This window comes from Camellia sinensis, chromosome 12, assembly GCF_055761805.1.
Source record: "Camellia sinensis isolate YWXY chromosome 12, ASM5576180v1, whole genome shotgun sequence".
NCBI classification, from domain to species: Eukaryota; Viridiplantae; Streptophyta; class Magnoliopsida; order Ericales; family Theaceae; genus Camellia; species Camellia sinensis.
The window spans coordinates 29,535,873-29,552,871 of NC_138972.1; positions in this window are offsets into that span (position 1 = coordinate 29,535,873).

The window sequence follows — 16,999 nt, forward strand, 5'->3', positions numbered from 1 at the left end:
TCTCTGTGACAGTAGCAATACAATACAGTAACAGTGGGTTGCTAAGGATGCCACAATACAGTTCACAATTAGGACATCATTCATTCAGTAACAGTATCATTCCAGAAAACAGTACAGTTCAATTGTTCAGAAGATAATTATATTTGAACATATCTTTACACAGTTGTTACTCACAGAGTTCTAGGCTACAGTTAAGCTAGAGCGCGTCCTCAGATGCCAACCCTACACAGTTACAGAGTGAACACACACTAAGCTATACAGTTGGGAAAATAGTAACTTAATCCCTAACTCGACTCGGTGTGATTCTACATCTATATCCTCATTAAGATACCTTAAACTAGGCCTAAGAATGCCTAGGATGAAATAAGGATGCAAAGATGTACTTTAAAAGCATTTTCATAATTTTCAAAAAACAGGGGTTCCGCTCGAGCGTCGGTTACTTCGCTCGAGCGGACATGCAGACAAAGGTTTCCGCTCGAGCGTAGACTTACCCGCTCGAGCGTACTGCAAAACAGTCAAAAGTGCTGGATGTGCGAAAATCACGCTCGATTAGACGCTCGACACCCGCTCGAGCGTAATACACAATGTCCCGCTCGAGCGTTAATTGTTCCGCTCGAGCGAACTTCAAAACAGTGCAAAGTGCTAGGAGCACGAATTTCACGCTCGAGCGCCAGTAACCCCGCTCGAGTGTGAGTTCAAAATCTGGAATTCCCAGATTTGAACCTCAAGCTCAAATTCAACTTTAAGTGTATCAAATTCAATTCCTTTGGGCCTATTTCCTGGAAAACGCTTGTAAATACATATTAAATTCAATTCCTTTGGGCCTATTTCCTGGAAAACGCTTGTAAATACATAGTATGACATGATTTAAAGCTCAATTTGTAAAATCAAGGCCCAAAGGTAGTTCAAACAAACTCAATTCCAAACCAAACTTTCAAGAACATGATGAACATGTACATGCATGAATTCAACAACTTCAAAGCTTCAAATGCTAGCTCAATTGAGCCAATTCTTCTAAAATCATGGTGAATTCATGGTCCATTTGCAAAAACATGAACATACATGTGAATTTCATGAACAATAGCTTCAAAACCCAAGAATGGAAACATGCATGCATGAAATGAGCTTCAATTCAACACATAGAACCAATTCTAGACTTTAACTCACTAAATTTCCATGATTCATGAAGATACAACTTAAATACATCAAAGAGGGGTTGAATTCTCTACCTTAGGTCTCCAATCACAAGTCTAGAGGCTCAATTTGCAATAACTCTATAATTCTTCAAGGCACCAAACCAAAATCAACAAGTTGAACTCAATTCCTCTCACCCTTTCCCTCTCTTCTCTCTTGGTCGGTTTGCTCAAGGAAAAGGCTAAGGAAAAGTTGTAATGCTAGCATATAGAAATCAAATACAAGGTCCTAGATTTGTCCACTAAGTGGCCAATTAGTAAATAAGTCCAACTCTTGTAAATTAGCTCATTTTAGTCTAATTTAATCATACCAAATCATAATTTAGATAAATATGCCGTAAAATCACATAAATTACGATTAACACATATCACTAATCAATTTCAGATTCGGCCACCGATAAGGCCTTCAATTTGCAGTTTAAACATAAAACACGAACAGATAATTTAAACAGTCAACAGATAGAAATGCATTTAAACTAGTACGTTCAATCAGTCAGTTCAGTATTTCAGTTGATTCGATTACTTGTCATAATCAGTCTCAGTTTAGCAGTAATCGGTGGTGAGGGTTATTACACTTATTGTGTGGATCATCATCTCCCTTCTTATCGTTGTATATTTATACTTTGGTCTAATGTGTACGAATCTTAAGGTGTATGAACTATTGAGATAGATGATGTATATATATATATATATGGTTTTTGTGTTGATGAAGTGGTTATGTGAAAATGATGATGGATAGTGTAATTAATTATGAAACAGTGAGTAAATACACATGAATTAAGGAAAATAAACACTAGGAAATGAATGCCCCAAACTTTCATATGTAACCCTAAGGGTTGTTCTTGATTTTGACTTAATGGAAAGTTGATAAGTAAAATTGGACAGTCCTCGTGATTATTTGTATTGTGCTTAAAATGTTTATGTTTTGGAATGTGTTAAAGTGCCCACTTGCCCGGTTCGTGTGACGATGATGAATGTGGGAATGTGTCTGAAGTGCCCACTTGCCCGGTTTGCGTTAGGGCGACAAATGTAGGGATGTTGTGAGGTGTCCACTAGCCAGTTCGTGTGAGGACAACGAAAGTGGAAAGTTTGAGGTGTCCACTGGCCATCTATGTGAGGACAAAAAATTGTAGAGATTAAATGTTGAATTGTGTGTTGTATAATAGCTTTTAAACCAAGGAAAATTCATGGGCATTAATAAAGGTCATACATATTTAAATAAAATGTTTATATACTTGGCTAAAGTTATTCTATACTAGGCAATTGCTCATTCCTATTTATCAACATTTCAGGAAATGAAGAACTCCTAAACCGTCAATAAAGAAAAAGAAAATGACTACCGCTTTTCAAAAAAGCTAAACTTTTTGTAAAATTGAAGTTGTAATGCAACTGTGGAACTCATTTTTCTACTTTTATTTTGGGTTTTGTATTTTTGTATTAAATGTCTCAAAAGGCAATGTAATAGTTTTGAAATTTTTTCTAACTTATTGAACTGAGATCTGTATCTTGTACTTTTGTAAACTGAATCTGTAGTTTAATGAGAAAGAGAAACACTCGAATGGAATTATGTGATGTGTGTGTGGGGCGTATGTTCTTGTAATTGTTCCATGGGAATTAAATGTATAGGGCGCTACAAATTTAGTATCAGAACTAACCGAGTTGAATACCTGGAGCTCGTGGAAAGTGACTTTGTCACGTTGGGTTGTCATGCCAAGATGAGGGGTTGGTGGTCTTACTTGAATATGTGTTTATGAGATTAGGTGTGTATGGGATCAATCCCTTAGGATATGACTTGTGTTCACTACATTCATCGAAGTCCTTTTGGAAAGGCATTTTATCAATGCTTTTTCCATCGGGAAATCTTTGAGCGCCGTGGAATAAGTTGATATCTTGGGAGAGAGATCCATATGTGTTATGTTTGTTTACATGTTTATGTGTTGAGAATGAGATTGAGACTTGAGGAGAAGTAATGAACTAGTATATAAATTTTGAGTTAACTTTGTTCACATATACTCTTATATAGGATGTCTGGATGTGGTAGGAGTCATGGCAGACCTCGTCGAGACGGTCGGGATATCCCAACTCAACCAGAGATCCCTTCTCAAGAAGAACGAGTGTATCAAAACAATGTGGCCGCTCCATCGGCCCAAGATGCTATGGGAGTACTGGCTCGAGAGATGGTCAGGGCTCTTAGGGAGTTAATGGATATTCTTAGAGCCAAGCAAGCAGCTAGGACTATCAAAAGGGAGACTAGGGCTTCATTCTTGAAAAAAAAAAAAAAAATTCGTTCAAATCTTTTTGAGTTTCTTGGGGGTGCCGAACTGTTAAAGGCAAATGAATGGCTTGAGCAAATTACCAAATCCTTCGAGATTTTAGATATTCATGATGGTGAACTTCGGGTGGCGCTTACCAATTATCAATTGAAGGGCAATGTCGGTCAATGGTGGAAATATACCAAGGGTTGAATTGAACACACTTGGGAGGCATTTTCTAATGCCTTTAAGGAGAAATACCTTTCTTCAACTGTGAGGGAACATTTGAGAAGAGAGTTTGAGGAATTTGGACAATCCAACTCCATTATGGCAATGTTTGAAGCTACTTTTACAAGCCTATCTCGTTTTGCACCGGACCTTGTGGCTACAGAAGAACGTTGGTGTTTAGAGTTTGAAAAGAGGCTAAGGCCGAGAATCTTGATGAAGGCAATGGGAAACATGATCTAGGATTATGATAGGTTGATGGAGTTCACGGCACATGTTGAGATCATGCTTGAAGGCGAGGAGAAGAGGCGGCGGCGGCGGCTTAAGAGACAAGGGTTTACCGAATCTCGAGAAGGTTCTATGGCATCCAAAAAGTCAAAGAGTTCTACGTCTTCTCATCTACTACCATTACCGACCATGTCATCAAATCAGATGTTAGGAAAGAGTACAGATAGTACGGGACAAAGTGGGATCACTTGTTATCGGTGTGATGAACATGGTAACAAGTCCATTACATGTCCACAGAGGGGTAACCAATAACGCCAACCTTCTACTCATTCTCAGAATCAAACCTTAGGTGGAGGTCAATCGCCTATTTTTTATCAGTGTGGCCAATCGGTTTATATGAAGAAGTTTTGTCCCCAGATTGCTGAAATGGCTAATGCTTCAAGGTTTCAAGCAGGACAGAGCCAGAGGCAAACTCATCAGCCAGTTCAGTCTGGATAGACGTCTATAGCTATACATAGGATTACCTCTGCACAATCCCTGCAACATGCCTATCATTAGAGAGGTGAGCAGAGTGAACAGAGATCTCGAGGGAGAGTCTATGCTGTCACCACATCTGAACAGTCGATTAGGCCAATGGTGATGCGAGGTACATATCTTATATATAATACTTAGACCAATGTGTTGATAGATATGGAAGCATCTTTCTCATTCATAGCATCTACATTTGTATCCATGTTAGGGTTAGAGGTTGAACCATTAGAATCTTCTCTTATGGTATAATCACCGGTTGGAAGTAAGATGGTGCCGCAGGTGTGTGATTTAAGTTGCTAACCGCCGACTTCCTTTTAGTTTGGTGTTGTTAGATATGACGAGTTTTGATGTCGTCCTTGGTATGGACTGGTTGCTACTTATCGTACTATGATAGATTGTTACCGTGGGAGAGTTACTGTGTGTATTGCTGGAGGTGACTGCTTTTATTTTCTGGGTGATAAGACTGATAGACTTATACCGCCTTTATATGACTCTCGTAGTCAAGGAAAATTCACTTCTCTTCTTGCAACCTTGGTGAGTGATGAGAAATGTGAAGTGTGAGGGGTATTTCCTAAGATGGTTTATGAGTATTTAGATATTTTTCCAAAGGACCTCACTGAATTACCACCTCATCGTGAGGTTGAGTTTTCTATAGATCTAGTGCCGGGTATGACACCTATTTCTATGTCACCTTATACATTCGTTATGACATAGTTGCTTGTTTTGAAGGAGCAATTGCAAGAATTGTTAGATAAGGGTTTTATACGCCCTAGTATCTCACCCTAGGGAGCACCGGCTCTCTTTGCTAAGAAGAATGATGGTTCATTACTGCTATGTATTGACTACCATAAGCTGAATAGGGTCACGGTTAAGAATAAGTACCCGTTGCCTAGAATAGATGATCTTTTTGACCAACTTAAGGGTTCTCGGTGTTTTTTAAAGATAGATATAAGATCAGGTTATCATCAATCACGTGTGAAAACGGAGGATATTTCGAAGACGGCCTTTCATACTCGGTATGGTTATTATGAATTTCTCGTGATGCTGTTCGGTTTAACCAATGCTCCTGCCACCTTTATGAATTTGATGAATCGGGTTTTTCAAGAATATCTCGACAAGTTCGTGGTAGTTTTTGTGAATGATATTCTTATATATTCACCATTTGAGGAAGAACATGAGGTGCACGTTTGTATTGTGTTGAAATTACTTAAGGACCACATGTTCTATGCTAAGTACGAGAAATGTGAGTTCTGGCTCTCCAAGGTGAATTTTTTGGGTCACGTTGTTTCTAAGCATGGGGTTATCGTGGATTCTTCAAAGATCGAGGTGGTACAGAATTGGGAGCGACCTAGGGATCCGCAGTTTCTTGGGTTTTGCCAGTTACTATAGACGGTTTGTGAAAGACTTCTCTGTGTTAGCTTCTTCATTGACTAGGCTAATGAGAAAGGGAGTGAAGTTTGTTTGGAATGAATCATGTGAGAAATCCTTCTTAGAGCCAAATGCTAGATTACTACACCAGTTTTAGTCATTCCAGAAAGAGAATTAGGTTACACTGTGTACTGTGATGCCTCTAGACAAGGTTTGGGATGTGTTTTGATATAGAAGGGTAAAGTAGTGGTGTATGGTTCACGTTAATTAAAAACCCACGAAAGGAATTACCCAACTCACGACTTGAAGTTAGCCGCAATCATTTTTGCATTAAAACTGTGGAGACATTACTTGTATCTCAGATTATAAAAGTCTTAAGTACCTATTTTCATAAGAGGATTTGAATTTACGTCAAAGGAGGTGGATGTAATTTTTAGAGAATTACGATTTTGAATTACATTAAAATCCCAGAAAGCCAATGTAGTAGCTGATGCTTTGAGTAGAAAATCTATGAGTACCATTACTACCCTTGCAATTAGGGAATGGGAAATGTTGGGTGATTTGGGTGAATTTGATTTGCATCTTAGTGAATCTCCCGAGCGACCTTGTTTTCCGTCTTCGCACAACCGACACTTGTTACCCAAGTGATAGAGGCACAAAAAGGTAACTTAGAAGTAGAATCAATCAAGGGAAAGATTGCTCAGGGGAAAGAGGAAAAGGTTTTGAGGGTAGATTCTTATTCTAATGTTCTATATCTAGACCGTCTTTTTGTACTCGAGTTGTGTAGAGATGAAGTACTTCGGGAATTTCACCACTCCTATCTTGCAATACATTCGGGGGCACAAAAATGTACCATGACCTTAGCCGACAATTTTGGTGAAGGGGTATGAAGCGGAATATGGCTTCATTTGTGTCCAAGTGTTCAATAAGTCAAGGCAGAATATCAACGACCAGTCGGGTTATTGTAACCCTTGCCTATCTCGAATGGAAGTGGGAACATGCCAGTATGGACTTTGTTTTGGGCCTCCCTAGAACGCAAAAGGGTAATGACACAGTTTGGGAGGTGGTGGATCGACTAAGTCGACTCATTTTCTCACTATGTGCATCGGGTGACTCAGTTGATTACCTAGCGGAACTTTACGTAAAGAGATTGTTTGGCCTCATGGAGTTTCGGTAAGTATTGTCTCGGATCAAGACCCTCATTTTACCGCACAGTTGTGGCAAAGTTTGCAAACTGTTATAGGTACTTGCTTAACTTTTAGCACCACCTACCACCCTCAAACCGATGGACAGTCCGAGCTCACTATTCAAATCTTGGAAGATATGTTAAGAGCTTGTGTGCTAGATTTTAAAGGTTCTTGGGAGAGACACCTGCCTTTAGCAAAGTTTGCCTATAATATTAGCTTTCAAGCTAGCATTGGGGTGGCACCTTTTGAAGCCTTGTATGGGGCGACCTTGTAGGTCATTGGTATGTTGGACCGAAGTGGGGCATTTACCTATGCTTGGACCAAAATTGGTTCATGAGACCACTGAGAAAATAGCTCTTATTCAAAAACGGTTAGTTACGGCACATAGTCGACAAAATAGCTATGTAGACTAGAGAAGAAGACCCCTATCTTTTGATGAGGGGGATCATGTATTTTTGAAAATATCGCCTAGAAAAGGTTTGATGAGATTTGGAAGAAGCGGAAAATTGTCACTTAGGTTCATTGGCCCTTTTGATATTATAGAACAGGTGAGAGGGGTAGCTTATTTCCTTGCATTGCCACTACCACAATCTGGAGTGCACGATGTGTTTAATGTCTCCATGCTCCGCAAGTATGAACCTGATTCTTTCCATGTTTTGGATTAGACAAATTTAGAGGTGGATGAGAATGCTTCCTATGAAGAGAGACCGATGAAAATCTTGGACACCTAGGAATAAGTTTTGAGAGTCAAAGTAATTCCCTTAGTTAAGGAGTTATGGCACCACCACGGGGTGAAAAAGGCCACTTGGGAATGAGAAGCTGAAGTTCATGAGAAATACCCCGATTTGTTTAATGATATGTAAACCTACTTGTTTGTTATTCTTAAAATTATTGTATGGGAGGTTACAGAAGGAAGTAAATGAAAGAAATCTAAATTCTTATGTTATTGCTTGGAATTAGCTTTTATTTTCTTTTGGTTTGAGAAGTGGTGATGATTAAGGCTATTGTTATTATGATATTCATCTTTATTGGGAATTGCTAGAGTCGTTTTTGCAGGGACTATGAAATTTTAGGGACGAAATTCTTTAAGAGGGGTAAGCTGTAACCGCTGATTTTGGGTGACTGCCCGAGTGGTCACTTGGTCGCTCGAGCGGAGATTTGTAGCTCCCAGTATCTCGCAGGTTTGCAGGCGAGACCGCTCGAGCGAAGGAAAGGTAGCTCAAGTGTAAAATGCGAGCTCCCAATATTTTTATTGTAACTCTATAAAACTTTTGTGACCCTGCGTTTACAGCTCGAGCGGTGGAAAATCGCTCAAGAGATCCCTTTCTATTTTTGACACTTTACTCGAGCGATGGAAAGTTCGCTTGAGTGGTCTGGTCGGGGTAGCAAAGTTATATTGCGGTCCAAACACTTTTATGATTCATTTCTCTCACACTCATTCTCTCTCTAACAGTCCTCTTTCCAAAACCCTAGCTAGAAAACCTTAGATTTCATCTAGTAAGAGCAAGAATCGATCTTTAGGCCTTCATTAAAGTTGTTATCCTCGTCAAGAGCTACGTTTTGAACCAATTAAATCGTAGTATCTCGGAAGCTTATCGCGTGGACCTCCATCTCTCTTCTTGTAATCCTTGAGGTAGGAATACCTTTAGCCTTGTATAATTATACTTTGGTCTTGTATAATTATACTTTGGTCTAATGTGTGTGAATCTTGCGGTGTATGGACCTATTGAGATGGATGATGTACATATACATATATATATATATATATATATATATGGGTTTTGTGTTGATGAATTTGTTGTGTGAAATTGACAATAGTGTGACGCCCCAAATTTTTAGAACATCAAGGAAAATTAAATAAACAAAATGACTAAATAAACCAAAAAGTTGACATCTTAATAGGGCATTCCAACTCTCATACATAACCAAAGTTTCAAATAATATTAAATAAAAATTTAAAATTATCCAAATACAACATCAAATGAAATTATAAGGTCCTTAATAGCTAATATATAAGATAATAAAAGTTATTCGACTCTAGTCAGGGTTTCAAGTCAGCCATGGCTCTACGTTAGCGTCAACTCCATTTCAGCTTTAATTATTTCCTCGCCAAAACCTGGCATAAAACGCCAGGGCAACAAAAATATATGCCATGAGCTTTGCAACACAGTAAGAAAACATAACCAACCTACCATTCTTTTTAAGAGAAAAATAATGAGATTATAAACATGAGATAACAATATAATTGTAAACATAAATTACAACTATTAAAATAATTTTAATAATTTTAATAAATTAGGTGACACTCGAAATCTCACCAAAGAGATTTAACTTACCAACTACTAAACATGACAACGGTTAATTTGAAACCCTCCATTGGTCAAATATCCAAGTGTTACCAACCGTAACTACCAGGGATGCCCACGTCTGGAGTTATATACCCAAGTAGTGGCATCCGTGGTTTGCCTTAAGGAAACAGTCTGCCAGGGGTACATAACCTCCCTGTGTGCCACCTGCACATCCACCCTTATTCCAAAACCGAACACCGAAAAGGGTTCAAATAAGTCCTGTGCTATCTTAGGATTTCGCGACACAATTTACATGAGAATTCTCAAAATTAGGGCTCATCCTGAACAACCGGTATTAACCATTAACCCTTAATTTCATACACTCTTTAAAATTATGACTCACCCTGAACAACCGGTATTAACCATCAACCGTTAATTTCATACATTTCGTTAATCATTTTAATTAATTTTCATACTAATCACGAATAATTACAAATTAGATCACAATCGATATTATACCATTTCAATATAATTTTTAACAAAAAATATCAACACATACATTCTACAACAATCCATCAATGTGTATAAATTATTATGAACAGTTTAATCAAGTCATGGTGTGATATAATAATTTTAAATACTAAAATAAATCACAACACACATGCATAGACTACTAATTTATAAGATTCAATTAAATAGACTAGCACAATATTGATTTTTAGTCCTAATAAATGGTTGAAGTAGTAATCTTGATTCTTTATCATTCTGCCCAAAATTTTCAGAACATAATTTTTATAGTTAAGATTATAAATAAATTATTTATATAACTCTAAAATTCATGTAACTATATGGGATATTCAACAAACATGTTATGCTCATTTTTCAAAAAGAATTTCCCAAAAATAAGTTATAAATAATTCGGTGAAATTTCAAGAAATTTCATGACACAGATTTGTTACATTTTTTAAAAATAATTCCACACTTAAATTTATAAATCAATTCCATAATCTAAAAATTTATTATGAAACTAGACTTCCCAAATTTTTTATTTAAAAAAATACCAGATTTGGTTTAATATAGGATTTTTAATGATTTTTCCAATATGTCGTAAAATCTGTCTACAGTTTCAGATCTAATTAAAATTTCGCATAAGTTTTTACAAAAGTAGAATAATTGTTACAAAAATTCCTGGATGAACTAGACATTATTCTTAACAACTTTGTAGAAGAAATCATCTCAAAATTTTGAGCTTAAAATTGTCTAAAAATTTGTACAAGTTTCTGGTAGATTTAAGAGTTATGTAATCAAAACCAAATAAAATCTTCAATCATCTTTTTAATGGTACAAACTACATATGCAATTCTAATTCCAAAATTATACCATGATTTTAAGGCTACTAATAAAAATAACCTTCAACTATTTAACATACAAATCACAAATTTACATACAACTATAAACAATATTTTTATCTAAATTTTCAGCTATTTATAACATATGAACACAAATATGAAAAATTAACAATTAAAAAGAATGAGAGGGTTGAGAGAGTTTTCTTACTATGTTAGGTTGCTAACGATTTATTGTCCGAATTTGATTTATGATTCTGATTGTAAGATATGACCGTCCTGGCTCCATGATCATCTTGTTGAAATTTCACATTAATCGAACGCGATCTCATCGTTGATCTTCCATTAGATTCTATTAGAACTTTTAGTTGTCAATCATCATCTTAGACTCAGAATTTGCAAGATCTAACCCCAAAAATGGATTCTACACGTCGAAAAATCTAAGGGTGGTCATCCCCAAAGTCATAGGACCACTCGATTAACCTAAATGTACTAGGATACACCATAGCACCTTGGGCCGAGAAACGCTGGATAAAATTCAGTTCATCTTCTCCAAACAGCCGTAGCACACATGAACAGAAAGACCTAGAAATTTAGTTTCAAATCCACTACTTCAAGTTCTTATATCTTTTTTGTCGTAACTCCGTTTTGTCTTATTTTTACGTCATTGGATTTACCTCACGTCCTAGTTTTTGTTTCACTCCTCACACGCCTCGTTCCGTCTCTTTTTTGCATGCTATCGAATCTCTAAAATTTGACCAAAAATAAGATTTTTCCTCCTATCTCTGACTTTTCTTCAAACCATCTTTCAGACTCCATAACTTTCTTAATTCTTAACGGTTTTATTTCATTTTTTCGCCAATCTTTTCAACTTACTTCGTACTTCATTCTGCATGACCTAGTTTTCTCACTTCTTCCTGTAATTGATGGTTTTGACATGCCAAAGTACGCCGAAAACCAACTTTTGAAATTCAAAATAAACTTCACTAACTTTGTTTCTTTCTCTTCTATGTTCCTTCTTCTTCTCTTTCTTCACCTACAACACTTTGTGAAAGGTGGTTCTAGATGATAATGGAATTAGGTGATGGTGGTGGTGGCGGTTCGACGGTGTAACGGTGGTGAAGAAGTTCGCAGGTTGGTGGTTCTGGTGGTGATAGTATGGGTTAAGGTCGTGGCTATGGAGGTCAGAGGAGGAGAAAGAACAGAGATAAAGAAGAAGAAAGAGAGTTTTGAGAATGAGAGAGGGAGAGAAAGAGAGAGAACCGAGAAAGAGAGAGAGAAAGATGAAACGGACAGAGAGAGAGATATATGAAACTGGAAGAGAAGCAAAGATGAAGAGATGTAAGGGAGAAGTAGGCTCAATTTATGGGAAAAATTAAAAAGAGTAAAAGAAGATAAAAGAAAATGAAAAGAAATTTAAATAAAAGAAAATGGAATTGAACACCTGGTGGTATGGCATCAGCATGTCCACCACGTTTTGTTTTGGTAATGATAACCGAGAGAGGGGTGCATGTGGAAGGTAAGAAAACATGGGGAGCAAACCCATGGTTTTTTATTGGGTTTTAGTAAAAAAAATATTAGGTTCTAGTGTAATTTGATTACAAAAAAAAAAAATATAGAGAAAAATATAATAAAAATATCATAAGGTTCAGAAATTAATATTGAGTATAATATAAAGTCAAAAATATTTTATTTTATTTTATTTTGAATAAATTTTCAGTATAAAAATATATAGACTATTAAATTCAAAATATTGTGAATAATTATTTAAGAAAATTAAAAATATATATATATTATTTTTATTATATAAAAATACGGGTTTTCACAGATAGATAGTATAATCAATTATGAAATAGTGAGTAAATACACATGAATTAAGGAAAATGAACACTAGGAAAGGAAAGGCCCAAACTTTCATATGTAACCCTATGGATTGTTCTTGATTTTGACTTAATGGAAAGTTGATAAGTAAAATTGGACAATCCTCGTGATTATTTGTGTTGTGCTTAAAATGTTGATGTTTTGGAATGCTTGAGGTGTCCACTTGCCCGGTTCGTGTGAGGACGGCGAATGTGGGAATGTGTCTGAGGTGCCCACTTGCCCGGTTCATGTGAAGCCGAAAAATGTGGGGATATTGTGAGGTGTCCACTAGCCGGTTCATGTGAGGATGACAAAAGTGGAAGGTTTGAGAAGTCCACTGGCCATCTGTGTGAGGATGGAAAAATGTGGAGATTGGATGTTGAATTGTGTGTTGTGTAATAGCTTTTAAACCAAGGAAAATTCATGGGCATTGATAAAAGTCATGCATATTTAAATAAAATGTTTATATACTTGGTTAAAGTTATTCTCTATTGGGCAATTGCTTATTCCTATTTACTAACATTTCAAGAAATAAAAAGTTCCTAAAACGTCAATGAAGAAGAAGAAAATGACTGCCTCTTTTCAAAAAAGCTAAACTTTTTGTGAACTTGAAGTTGTAATGTAATTGCGGAACTCCTTTTTCTACTTTTATTTTGGGTTTTGTATTTTTGTATTCAATGTCTCAATGTAATTGGTAAACTCAGAAGGCAATGTAATAGTTTTGAAATTTTCTCTAACTTACTAAACTGAGATCTGTGTCTTGTACTTTTGTAACTTGAATCTGTAGTTCAATGAGAAAGAGAAACATTTGAATTGAATTATGTGATGTGTGTTTGTGGCATATGTTCTTGTAATTGTTCCATGGGAATTAAATGTATACGGCATTACAGACTTTATTTGCCTTTGACTTGCATAATGTAAACATTTTTCATGTGCCCTTCAATCTTTTTGTGTGATGCCTCTGATTTTGCAATCATTCTGATGTGGTCACTTATTTTCTGTATGTTATCTTTCTTGTTTTACTAATCTATTGCTAAGATCATCACATGTCTTCCCTTCCCCTAGTTAGATAAGTTGACGACCTAGTTGTCGAACTGTTGCCCTTAAGTGGACTTTAATAGTAGACCCTCATAGGTTTTCCCTTGCCCTAGACAAGATAAGTTAACGACCTAGTCGTCGAATTACAGCCTTTAAGAAGACTTTAAGAGTAGACCCTCGTACACCTTTCCTTACTTTTGGCAAGATCACTTTTGTTTGGCAATTGGCTTTGATATGCTGTTAGGTTTCCCATCACCCTTGATATTGTAAAGTGTGGTCAGCGAGATTGATTTTTGTATGGGTTGATCGCTTTCTATGAGAGCCAAGCATGCTCCTTTTATCCTGGTGTTGATAACACTACCCAATATGCCTATCTTGGCTAGGACTTTAGTGTTTGATGCCTAGTAAGACCAGGGCTTATTCATTTTTCGATGCTTAGCTTGGCTAAGGCTTACTCAATTTCTGATACTTAGCTCGGCTAAAGCTTACTCAATTTTTAATGCCTAATAAGACTAGGGCTTACTCAATTTCTGATTCATTGTGTCATGACCCAAACCCGCCCCTATGGGTTTAGCACCGTAACCGGCCAGTAATCCGTGATTACCGAAGGCCTGCTTGACAGTAAAGATAGTAATACAGAGTACAGGGGTTGGCGGAAGCCAAAACAGTAAATGAAAGATGTCCAATGAGCTGTGGCAGTCTGTATGCAAAAAGACTTTTCATAACACATTCACATTCGGAACAAAAGCAATATGTACATACACCATATACAGGCATTTAGGTTAGGGACCAAATCCCTACCATAACAGCACAGTACAAGTCTATACAGTATTACAAAACAGAGACAGAAGGGTGAACTGAGACACCCCAAAAAGCCTAAGCTTGAACACACTTGGAACCTCGCAGTGAGGCACGTTGGTTGGCTTGACAAAAAGGGAGTTTAACCCAACGCTCTTAGCTCCAATCCGGTGCCTGGACACCTACATATATATATAAACAGTGACCTAAAGCCCAGTGAATAACAACTGTGTAAAGAGGTTAAGAATGAATGTCCTTTCAGTCATTAAGCAGTCATATCAGTTATTTAGAAACCATAACAGTTATAGGTGGTACATCCAATAGCAAAACAGTACAGTAGGTCTTAATAGACCGAACAGTCAGTTGATGGCCATCATATTAGTAAACAGTAGTGGTTCCAAACATGGGAACTGACAGAGATCTCTGTGACAGTAGTAGTACAGTAACAGTACAGTAACAATAAGTTGCTATGGATACCACGAGTATAGTTCATCAATAGGAAATCATTCATTCAGTAAGAAATATCATTTCAGAAAGTAGTAAAGTAGATCATTCAGAAAATATTCATGATTGAACATATCTTTACAACATTGTTACTCATAGAGCACTAGGCTACAGATAGGCTAGAGCGTCCTCGGATGCCAACCCTACAGTTACAGAATGAACACACACTAAGTTACACACTTGAGAATCAATGACTTAGTCCCTAACTTGACTCGGTGTGGTTCTACATCAATATCCTCATTAAGATGCCTTAACATGGCCTAGGAATGCCTAGGATGGAAAGATGATGCAAAGATACACTTTAAAACACTTTTCAAAATTTGCTGAAACAAGGGTCCACGCTCGAGCGTGTCTTTCTACGCTCGAGCGGACATGCAGATAAAGGAGCTCCACTCAAGCGGACTGTAAACTACAGTAAAAGTACTGGATGCACAAAAATCATGCTCGAGCGTGAGACACAGGTCCTCGCTCGAGCGTAAACTCTCTCGCTCGAGCGGACTGTAAACACATGAAAAGTATTGGATACATGCATTTCACGCTCGAGCGTTACTTTTCCCGCTCGAGCGGGATGTATGTATTCAGAGTGTACGCTCGAGTGTGAAGTCTTACGCTCGAGCGTAGGTCCAAAATCTGGAATTTCCAGATTGAACCTCCAGGCTCAAATTCAACATTTAAAACATCAAATCTGATCCTTTTGTGCTAATTTTCCGGAAAACACTTTAAAACTCATAGTATAACATGTTTTGAAGATCAATTTGCAAAATCAAAGCCCAAAGGTGAGTCAATTAAACACAATTTCAAATAAACTTCAAGAACATGTTGAACATAAGACATGCATGTGTTCAATTGAAATCAAAGCTTCCAATACATAATCAAATGAGTCGAAACTTCCAAAAACATGATGAATTCATGAACTATAATCAAGATATGGACATGCATGTGAGGATTTCCATGAAATCAACTCAAAACTCAACAATGTAAACATGCATGCATGGATTACTACTCAATTCAACATTTTGAACCAAAACTTGACTCTAAACTCTAATTTACCATGAACCATGCAAGAAGTAACTCAAATTCACAATGGAGAAGATGAATTCTCTACCTTGGATCCTCAATTTCAAAGGTAGAAGCTCAATTTGCTATTAACCTTCAATTCCTCTAAATTTCAAGCCAAGATTTCAAGATAAATCAATTCTCACCCAAGACACTCTCTCTCTCTCGGTTTTGGGCCTTGAATAATAGCTGAAGAGGTGCTAAGGCTAACGTATATGAGTCAACTAAATGGTCCTAGAATAATCCACTAAGTGGCAAAAGGGTAATAAACATAACTAGTGTAATTTAATATTATTTAATCTAATTTAATCATTCCAAATCAAATTTCAATTAAATCTACCATAAAATCACATAAATTCTAATTAACATAAAACACCAATCAGTTCCGGATTCGGCCGTCGATAAGGTCTTCAATTTGCAATTTAAAACATAAAACATGAACAGATCATTAGCAGTCAAACAGATAGATTTGCATTTAAACTAATACACTCAATCAATCAGTCAGAATTTCAGTCAATCAGTTACTTAATCATGTTCAGTCACAGTTTAACAGTAATCAATGGTGAGGGTTGTCACACATTGTAAGACTAAGGCATACTCAGTTTTGGAAGCTTAGCTCGGCCGAGGCTTACTAAATTTTTGATGCCTAGTAAGACTAGGGCTTAATCATTTTTCGATACTTAGCTCTGCTAAGGCTTACTTAATTTCTGATGCTTAGCTCGGTTAAGGCTTACTCAATTTTCAATGCCTAGTAAGACTAGGGCTTACTTATTTTTCGATACTTAGTTCGACTAAAGCTTACTCAATTTTTGATGCTTAACTCGGCTAAGGCTTACTTAATTTCTGATGCTTAGCTTGGCTAAGGCTTACTCAATTTCTGATGCCTAGTAAGACTAGGGCTTACTTATTTTTTGATACTTAGTTCGACTAAAGCTTACTCAATTTCTGATGCTTAGCTCGACTAAGGCTTACTTAGATACCTAGTAAGACTAGGGCTTACTCACTTTTCGATACTTAGCTCGTTAAGGCTTACTCAATTTCTGATTCTTAGCTTGGCTAAGGTTTACTTAATTCGATGCCTTGTAAGACTAGGCTTACTATTTTTCCGATGCCTAGTAAGACTAG